The sequence below is a fragment of the Felis catus genome, chromosome B3, assembly GCF_018350175.1.
Source record: "Felis catus isolate Fca126 chromosome B3, F.catus_Fca126_mat1.0, whole genome shotgun sequence".
Classification (NCBI taxonomy): Eukaryota; Metazoa; Chordata; class Mammalia; order Carnivora; family Felidae; genus Felis; species Felis catus.
In genome coordinates this window covers 39,906,414-39,914,904 of record NC_058373.1, presented here as the reverse complement: position 1 = coordinate 39,914,904, position 8,491 = coordinate 39,906,414, and the positions used below count along the sequence as shown (strand labels likewise).

Genomic DNA, 8,491 nt, shown 5'->3' with positions numbered 1-8,491 from the left:
TGCTCTGCCTCTAACATTCTTTCTGACCTCCTCTCCCATGTTCCTGTTATCGTCCACCTGTGGCCTGAGGAGGCTGTGCAGGCCTGGGTAGGGATAGGCTGCTGCTCATTCCTGGGGACCAGAGGACTTCATCTCTGAGTGACCACCAGGGGCTGCTCATCCAATACTTGGGAGCCCAAAAACCCAGAGTCCAGGGCAGTGGAAGAGCTCACTCTCTGACCTCATTGTTGTCCTCCCTATCCTGTGTTCAGTCTGTCACTGTTCTACCTCTGTGCCTTTATACTTTTATTCCTCAGCGTCCCATCTTGAAATCCAGCCCTTCCTCCCTACCCATGTGAACATCCCCATCTTTCAAAGCCCCATCTCAATCTCTTCCCTCCTGCCATCTTTGGCCACCCAGGCCCACCTTGATTATTCCTTCTCAGGATAACGTTCAGTCACAGGGGGTTGGCACTGTAATTTATAAAGCACATTCACTGTCGTCATCCTCAGCCTCACAGCAGATCTGTGACAATCACACCCATTTTACAAAGGAAAAACCGAGGCTCTGAAAGGTGAAGTCACCCAGACACAGTAGGTCTTAACTCAAAGTTGCCCCTGGAAACCAGTGAGAGGCCCTCAGCTCAGAACAGCCACCATGGAAATCACATTCCAACTATGTGCTCCTCAATGAGAACATGCCTAGAATAGTCTGACTCTGCCTGCCTGGCACACACACACCCTACTTCCTATACATACACTAATTCTAAATGTGTTCCCATCTAACATGATACAGCTGTCTATCACACCATGGCCACAAAGTCTCTGTAATTACCCCATTATGAGGTGGATTCTATTTACTCTCTCCTTTGACCTGGACTGGCTTTGTAACTTGCTTTGAGCAAAGGACTTTGAGAAACTGATGCTGTACAAATTCTGGAGGTTAGGCCTCAAGAGACCTTGCTACCTTCACTCCCTTGGAACACTGTCCTGAGATCACCCTGTAAAGAAGTCAGTCTATCCTATGGGAGGATGAGAGAGCACATGGAGGAGAACTGAGGCTCCTAGCCAACAGCTATATATGTGAATGAGGCCATCTTGAACTTTCCACCCCAGCAGTTGCATGAGTGAGCCCAAACAGGACTAGGAGAGGAATGGGCCAGCCAACCCACAGAATCATGAGAAATAACAAATTATTAATAAACCACTGAGTTTTGGGGTGGTCTGTTACACTGCAATAGATAACTGGTACACTAAGAGTAAAAGTTCTTTCCATTGCAAGAGACAAAAGCACAACTCAGATTGGTTTAAGGAGAAAAGGAATCTGATGGCTCTCATAACTGAAGTCCTAGGGCAAATTGGATCCAGGTACTCAGACAACATCCGAGCTGTTCTCTTTTCATATCTCAACAGCTTCCTCTGAGATGGATTTATTCTCAAGGAGGGTGTGGCAGTCTGTAATTTCCAAAGATGGCTACAACAAAAGCTTCCATTGCACATGTTCTTGTACAATATGACTGTGCTATCTACCATCAAGAGATAGAATCATGGGGTGCCTGAGTGGCTCAGTTGGTTAAGCATCTGACTCTTAATTTCAGCTCAGGTCATGATCTCACAGTTTGTGGGATCAAACCCTGTGCTGTGAGCACAGGGCCTGTTTGGGCTTCTCTCTCTCCCGCTCTCTCTCTGCCCCTCCCCCACTTGCACACATGCTCTCTCTCTCTCTCAAAATAAATAAGTAAACTTAAAAAGAGAGTGAGATAAAATCCTGTTTCCCTCCCTTGAATCTAAGCTGGTCTATGACTTGCTTCTAACCAAGAATGAAGTTGACTTCTTTTTTTTTTTTTGTATTTCAATTTTTGTTTGTTTATTTATTTATTTTTTAATGTTTATTCATTTCTTTTTTTTTATGAAATTTATTGACAAATTGGTTTCCATACAACACCCAGTGCTCATCCCAAAAGGTTCCCTCCTCAATACCCATCACCCACCCTCTCCTCCCTCCCACCCCCCATCAACCCTCAGTTTGTTCTCAGTTTTTAACAGTCTCTTATGCTTTGGCTCTCTCCCACTCTAACCTCTTTTTTTTTTTCCTTCCCCTCCCCCATGGGTTCCTGTTAAGTTTCTCAGGATCCACATAAGAGTGAGACCATATGGTATCTGTCTTTCTCTGTATGGCTTATTTCACTTAGCATCACACTCTCCAGTTCCATCCACGTTGCTACAAAAGGCCATATTTCATTTTTTCTCATTGCCACGTAATATTCCATTGTGTATATAAACCACAATTTCTTTATCCATTCATCAGTTGATGGACATTTAGGCTCTTTCCATAATTTGGCTATTGTTGAGAGTGCTGCTATGAACATTGGGGTACAAGTGGCCCTATGCATCAGTACTCCTGTATCCCTTGGATAAATTCCTAGCAGTGCTATTGCTGGGTCATAGGGTAGGTCTATTTTTAATTTTCTGAGGAACCTCCACACTGCTTTCCAGAGCGGCTGCACCAATTTGCATTCCCACCAACAGTGCAAGAGGGTTCCCGTTTCTCCACATCCTCTCCAGCATCTAGAGTCTCCTGATTTGTTCATTTTGGCCACTCTGACTGGCGTGAGGTGATACCTGAGTGTGGTTTTGATTTGTATTTCCCTGATAAGGAGCGACGCTGAACATCTTTTCATGTGCCTGTTGGCCATCTGGATGTCTTCTTTAGAGAAGTGTCTATTCATGTTTTCTGCCCATTTCTTCACTGGGTTATTTGTTTTTCGGGTGTGGAGTTTGGTGAGCTCTTTATAGATTTTGGATACTAGCCCTTTGTCCGATATGTCATTTGTGAATATCTTTTCCCATTCTGTTGGTTGCCTTTTAGTTTTGTTGGTTGTTTCCTTTGCTGTGCAGAAGCTTTTTATCTTCATAAGGTCCCAGTAATTCACTTTTGCTTTTAATTCCCTTGCCTTTGGGGATGTGTCGAGTAAGAGATTGCTATGGCTGAGGTCAGAGAGGTCTTTTCCTGCTTTCTCCTCTAAGGTTTTGATGGTTTCCTGTCTTACATTTAGGTCCCTTATCCATTTGGAGTTTATTTTTGTGAATGGTGTGAGAAAGTGGTCTAGTTTCAACCTTCTGCATGTTGCTGTCCAGTTCTCCCAGCACCATTTGTTAAAGAGGCTGTCTTTTTTCCATTGGATGTTCTTTCCTGCTTTGTCAAAGATGAGTTGGCCATACGTTTGTGGGTCTAGTTCTGGGGTTTCTATTCTATTCCATTGGTCTATGTGTCTGTTTTTGTGCCATTTTTTCTTTTTTTAAAGTGTTTATTTTTGAGACAGAGAGAGAGTGTGAGTGGGGGAGGGGCAGAGAGAGAAGGGAACAGAGGATCTGAAGTGGGCTCTGCACCGATAGCAGCAAATCCGATGTAGGGCTTGAACTCATGAACCTTGAGATCATGACCTGAGCAGAAGTCAGACGGTCAACGAACTGAGCCACCCAGGCTCCCCAAATGAAGTGGACTTCTAAGGCCAGTCACAAAAGTTCATGCAGCTTCCACTTGGATCTCTTGGGACACTCACTCTGGGGAAAGCCAGCTGCCATGTAAGAAGTCTAACTATCCTGAGACCACCATCTTGGAGAGGCCTGCTGTAGTGTCCTAGTCAGTAGTCCCACCAAGGCACTAAACATGAGTATAGCTATCTTGGACAGACCAGACCAGCTCATCTACCAGGTGAGTGTCACTGAGTGTTCTCAACTGATGTCACAAAAAGCACAATTACGCACTCAAGTCCTACATGAAATCCTGACCTATGAGAGACCACAGGGTACCTGGGTTGCTCAGTCAGTTGAGTGCCCAGGTCTTGATTTCAGCTCAGGTCATGATCTCATGGTTCATGAGACTGAACCCTGCAATGGGCTTCTTGCTGACAGCTCAGAGCCTGATTGCGATTCTCTCTCTCCCTCTCTCTCTCTGCCCCTGCCTAGCTCATGAGTGTGTTCTCTCTTTCTCGCAATAAATAAATAAACATTAAAAAAAAGGATGAGACACCACATTAAGGATGTGGTGTCTCATCCTTAATTGCCATTTAAGCCACTAAGATTTGGGGTAGTTTGTTACACAACAGTAGTAACTGGAATAGAAGCTGTTTCCATGTCATATCTTCCAGAAGCTTCAGGCTCCCTCTTAGCACATCTCAAATCTCCAGTGGAAAGAAAATGTCTCTTCCTGAATTGTTCTAGCAGAAGCTCTCAGAAAGGCTCTCCTTGACCCATTCCTGACCCAAACCCTGTAACCATGGGATGGAAAGCTCTGATAAGCTCACTTCTTGAGCCAGGGGTATATCAGCCCCACTAGAATCACATGGACTGATTTTCCCAAAGGAAAAGTGTGGTGCTATCATTGGAAGTAGGAAGAATGGATGCTGGGAAGAAAAAAATAACATGTACCTACTAAAAGCACAACCATGAACACAAGCATTCCTATCCTAGGAGGAATTGATCAAAAATGTCTAACATTAAATTAAACATAAATTAAACATAAATTAATTAAACATTTAATTTAATTAAACATAAATTAAAAATGTTTTTATTCATTTTTGATAGACAGAGAAAGACAGAGTGCAAGTTGGGGAAGGGCAGAGAGAGACAGGGAGACACAGAATCTGAAGCAGGCTCCAGGCTCCAAGCTGTCAGCACAGAGCCCGACACGGGGCTTGAACTCACTAACCATGAGATTATGACCTGAGCTGAAGTTGGTTGCTTAACCAACTGAGCCACCCAGGAGACTCAGGAGTTGAGTCTTGATATCAAGACACCACTTTCACAGCTATCAACCTGGAGAGTTTACCCTCCATTTGTTTTATTACAAATCTACCCATGTATGACTCCTTCTCACCTGGTAATCACATCAACACACCCCAGAAGAGCTGAGCAAAACTGAACAACCATAATAACTCCAGCTTAGAAAATGGAAGAAAAAGAAAGAAACCCAGGGGCCCCTGGGTGGCTCAGCTGGTTAAGCGTCTGACTCTTGATCTCGGCTCAGGTCATGATCTCACAGTTCGTGAGTTCAAGCCCCATGTCAGGCTTCTCACTGATGGTGTGGAGTCTGCTTGGGATTCTGTCTTTCCCATTCTCTGCCCCTCCCCTGCTCTCTCTCACTCTCTCTCTCAAAAATAAATAAATACGCTAGAAAAAGAAAGAAAGAAAGAAGGAAAGAAAGAAAGAAAGAAAGAAAGAAAGAAAGAAAGAAGAAAGAAAGAAAGAAAGAAAAGAAAGAAAGAAGAAAGAAAGAAATCTGTCAGCACCTTGTTTTACTTTGTGCAGGTTTTAGGTGGGAGCAGATTCCCTCAGAATGGGCTATGGGCCCAGCAGATACCCCAGAACATGTCCATTAGAGGACTCCACCTTGTATAATGTGTTTACTGCAGTCACCACAGTTGCTCCTCCAGCTCCAAACAGGGTCGGTTCACTGTCCCCATAGTATTCACCAGTCACAGCCTTATGTTCACAAGCAGTGCCTCTAGTGTTCACCACGCTTACCACAATATGTTCATGCCCCATTTTCATGACTGACTATGAGATTTCCACTATGTCCCCGTGATGTTCACCAAGCTTGCCATGGTGAGTCCGTTTGCTCACACCCAGTGATGTTGTAGCGTTTACTGCCTGAAGCAGTGAGTTCATACTCTATATGTGGACATCATAGTGTCCCCACAGTGCCTCCAGGATTTCTCAGAAACATCTACATTCATGATTTTGTGAAGGATTAGGAGGTGCACAACTTACTAGGGTAGTCTCTCACAAGTGTTCACACACCCCTCCCCTGACTTGTCACACTCATCATGATGTGTTTGCCCTGGTTGTTTGTGAAGCTCAGCCCACTGTGTCTACCTATGACCCAAGGCTTCTTTTCATGACTCCCTCAAGAGGGGCCTGGTGGCTCTGTGTGTGGTATGACCTCAGCTCTGACCAAGATGCTAGCAGTCCAAAAGAGCCATCAGCAAAGACGGGGGCGTTCTTGCTCAGGGATGAGGTGAGATGGATGCTAGGTGGAAGCCCTCCCTGGCTGGAAGTTTCCAGGACACACAGCTGTTGTACAGGCTAGAGCTATGGAGAATTGAGTGTGAGGAGCCTCCCTCTTTCCAAGAAGACTCTTTCGCCCACACAGCACCTAGGCTGTGAAGATTTGGGACTCCAGATGGCCAGGGTGAACAGGAGGGAAGAAGGGGAAATGGAGGTTAGAAAGGCTTTGGTTAACAGGCTTAGCCAGACAGGGTGGGACAGAGGGAGAGAGACAGACACATGGGCCCCCAGAGAGCATTCTTTGTAGGCTAACCTTTTGTTCCCAGAAGGCAAGCAGCATTCAGGGTGGCTGAATTGGGACACTTTCCCCTCAGGAGAGTAAGAGCTTTGAGGACAAGATGTTGGTCAGTGACAAGGAAGGCAAAAAAAGGGAAGAATAAATTTAAAAAGATTGAAACATAATTTTCATACTATAAAATTCACCATTTTGAATACACCATTCTGTGATTTTTGCCAAACACAAGCAATCAGGTAACCACCATCATATCAAGATATAAAAGATTTCCATCACCTCAGAAATTCCCTTTGTAGTGAACGCCTCCCTCCATCTTCAGCTGCTGACAATCACTGGTTTTTCTTTCCCTGTAGTTTTGTCTTTTCAAGAATGTCCTATAAGTGGAATCCTTTGATATAAGCTTTTTAAGTTTTCTTTCTTTCATTTAGTGTACTCATCCATGTTGCTGAATGTGCCAATAGCTCATTCCTTTTTATTGCCAAGTAGTATTCCATTGTATGGCTACATGTGGTTTATCTATCGATTCACCACTTGAAGAATGGGTGGATTGTGTTCACTTGTTACCAGTTACAGTTTAGCTATAAATATTTGTGTACTTATTTTTTAAACAGTTTCTTTCACATTTTATTCACTTCTTTTTTAATGTTCATTCATTTTTGAGACAGACAGAGACAGAGCGTGAACAGGGTAGGGGCAGAGAGAGAGGGAGGCACAGAATCCGAAGCAGGCTCTAGGCTCTGAGCACAGAGCCCAACGCAGGGTTCAATCTCATGAACCATGAGATCTTGAAATCAAGGTTTGGATGCTTAACTGATTAAGCCATCTAGGCACCCTGGTGTACAGATTTTTGTGTACACATTTCTCATTTCTTTGGGTAAATACTAAGAGTGGGATTGCCGGGTTATAAGAAAGTGTATGTTTAATCTTACAAGAAACTGCCAAACTGTTTTCCAGAGTGATTATACCATTTACGATCCTACCAGCAATGTAGGAGAGTCTCAGTTGCCCAGTATTCTCATCAGCACTTGATTCTATCAAAGTTTCATGTTTGCTTTTAGCCCTTCTAATAGGATGTGTAGTGTGATTTCATTGTAGTTTTAATTTGCATTTCTGTGGTGACCAATGATGTTGAGCATCTTTTTATATTCTTATTTGTCATGCATAGGTCTTTTTTGGTGAAGTTCCCGTTCAGATATTTTCCTGCTTTATATTTGGATTGTTGTCTTAATTACAGATATCCCCAGCTTCTCAAAAATTCACCTTACACTTCACTTTTATAAAAAGACCTGCATTAGTGCCTATTTTCACTAACCGAATGAAATCTGAAGATGATATTCAGTTTTACCAAAAAATGTCAGTGAAAGCAAAAACGGTGTTCAGCATCTGTTAGTGAGCCATCATAGAGGCGGGGCACCTGAGCAGCGAGAGTGATGCAGCCAAGCTCCTTCCCTGGGAACTACACTCAGCATCCAGCTGCGACAGCTTTGAACTGTGTCTGTAAGCATCTGTGCTTTATCTCAATTTATTTTGTGCTTTTGCTAGCAAGATGTGTCCTAAGGTATCAGAAAAGCCTAAGAAAGGTTAGTTTTTGGTTTGGGAAGGCTCAAATTTATTTCCATATAAATTAATGTAAAATTCATTTCACATCATTTCAGCTAAGGAAAGTTTTAATGGGAATGCTCCTCTTTCAGATAGGAGGGGAAACCCATACTGAGGATATATTCTGGATATAAGTCTTTTATCAAATACTTACCTTAAAAATGTTTTCCCAATCTGTAGCTTGCTTTTCATTTTCTTAACAGTGTCTTTTGACAAGCAGAAGTTCTCAATTTTGATGAAGTTCAATTTATCAATTTTTTAAATTTACGGAATGTGCTTTTGGTGTTGGATCTAAGAAATTTTTGCCTAACCTACAGTCACAAGATGTTCTCCTATGTTTTCTCTAGGAGTTTTTTCATTTGGGGTTTTATCTATGGTTCATTTTTAACTAGTTTTTGTAAATAGTGCAAAACATAGGTCAAATTTCATTTTTTTTTTTTTGTATGTGAATGTCCAATTATTCCAGCACTGTTTGTTGAAAAGACTTTCCTTTCTCTTGACCAGCCCCTATATGTGTTTTTAACGCTATGGCTCTTTGAGGCATTGATGCCAGCACTCTAGAGCTTTCTTACACAAAAGTTAGTAGCATAGCAGGGATGAATGCCTTAC

General features: G+C 42.9%; 1 long non-coding RNA gene across 2 annotated transcripts in view; it reads left to right on the top strand.

The window, feature by feature from the left end:
• Window positions 1–8,491, top strand: part of LOC109500628 — a 60,772-nt gene that overhangs the window by 32,921 nt on the left and 19,360 nt on the right. The gene's annotated exons all lie outside the window — the stretch shown is intronic.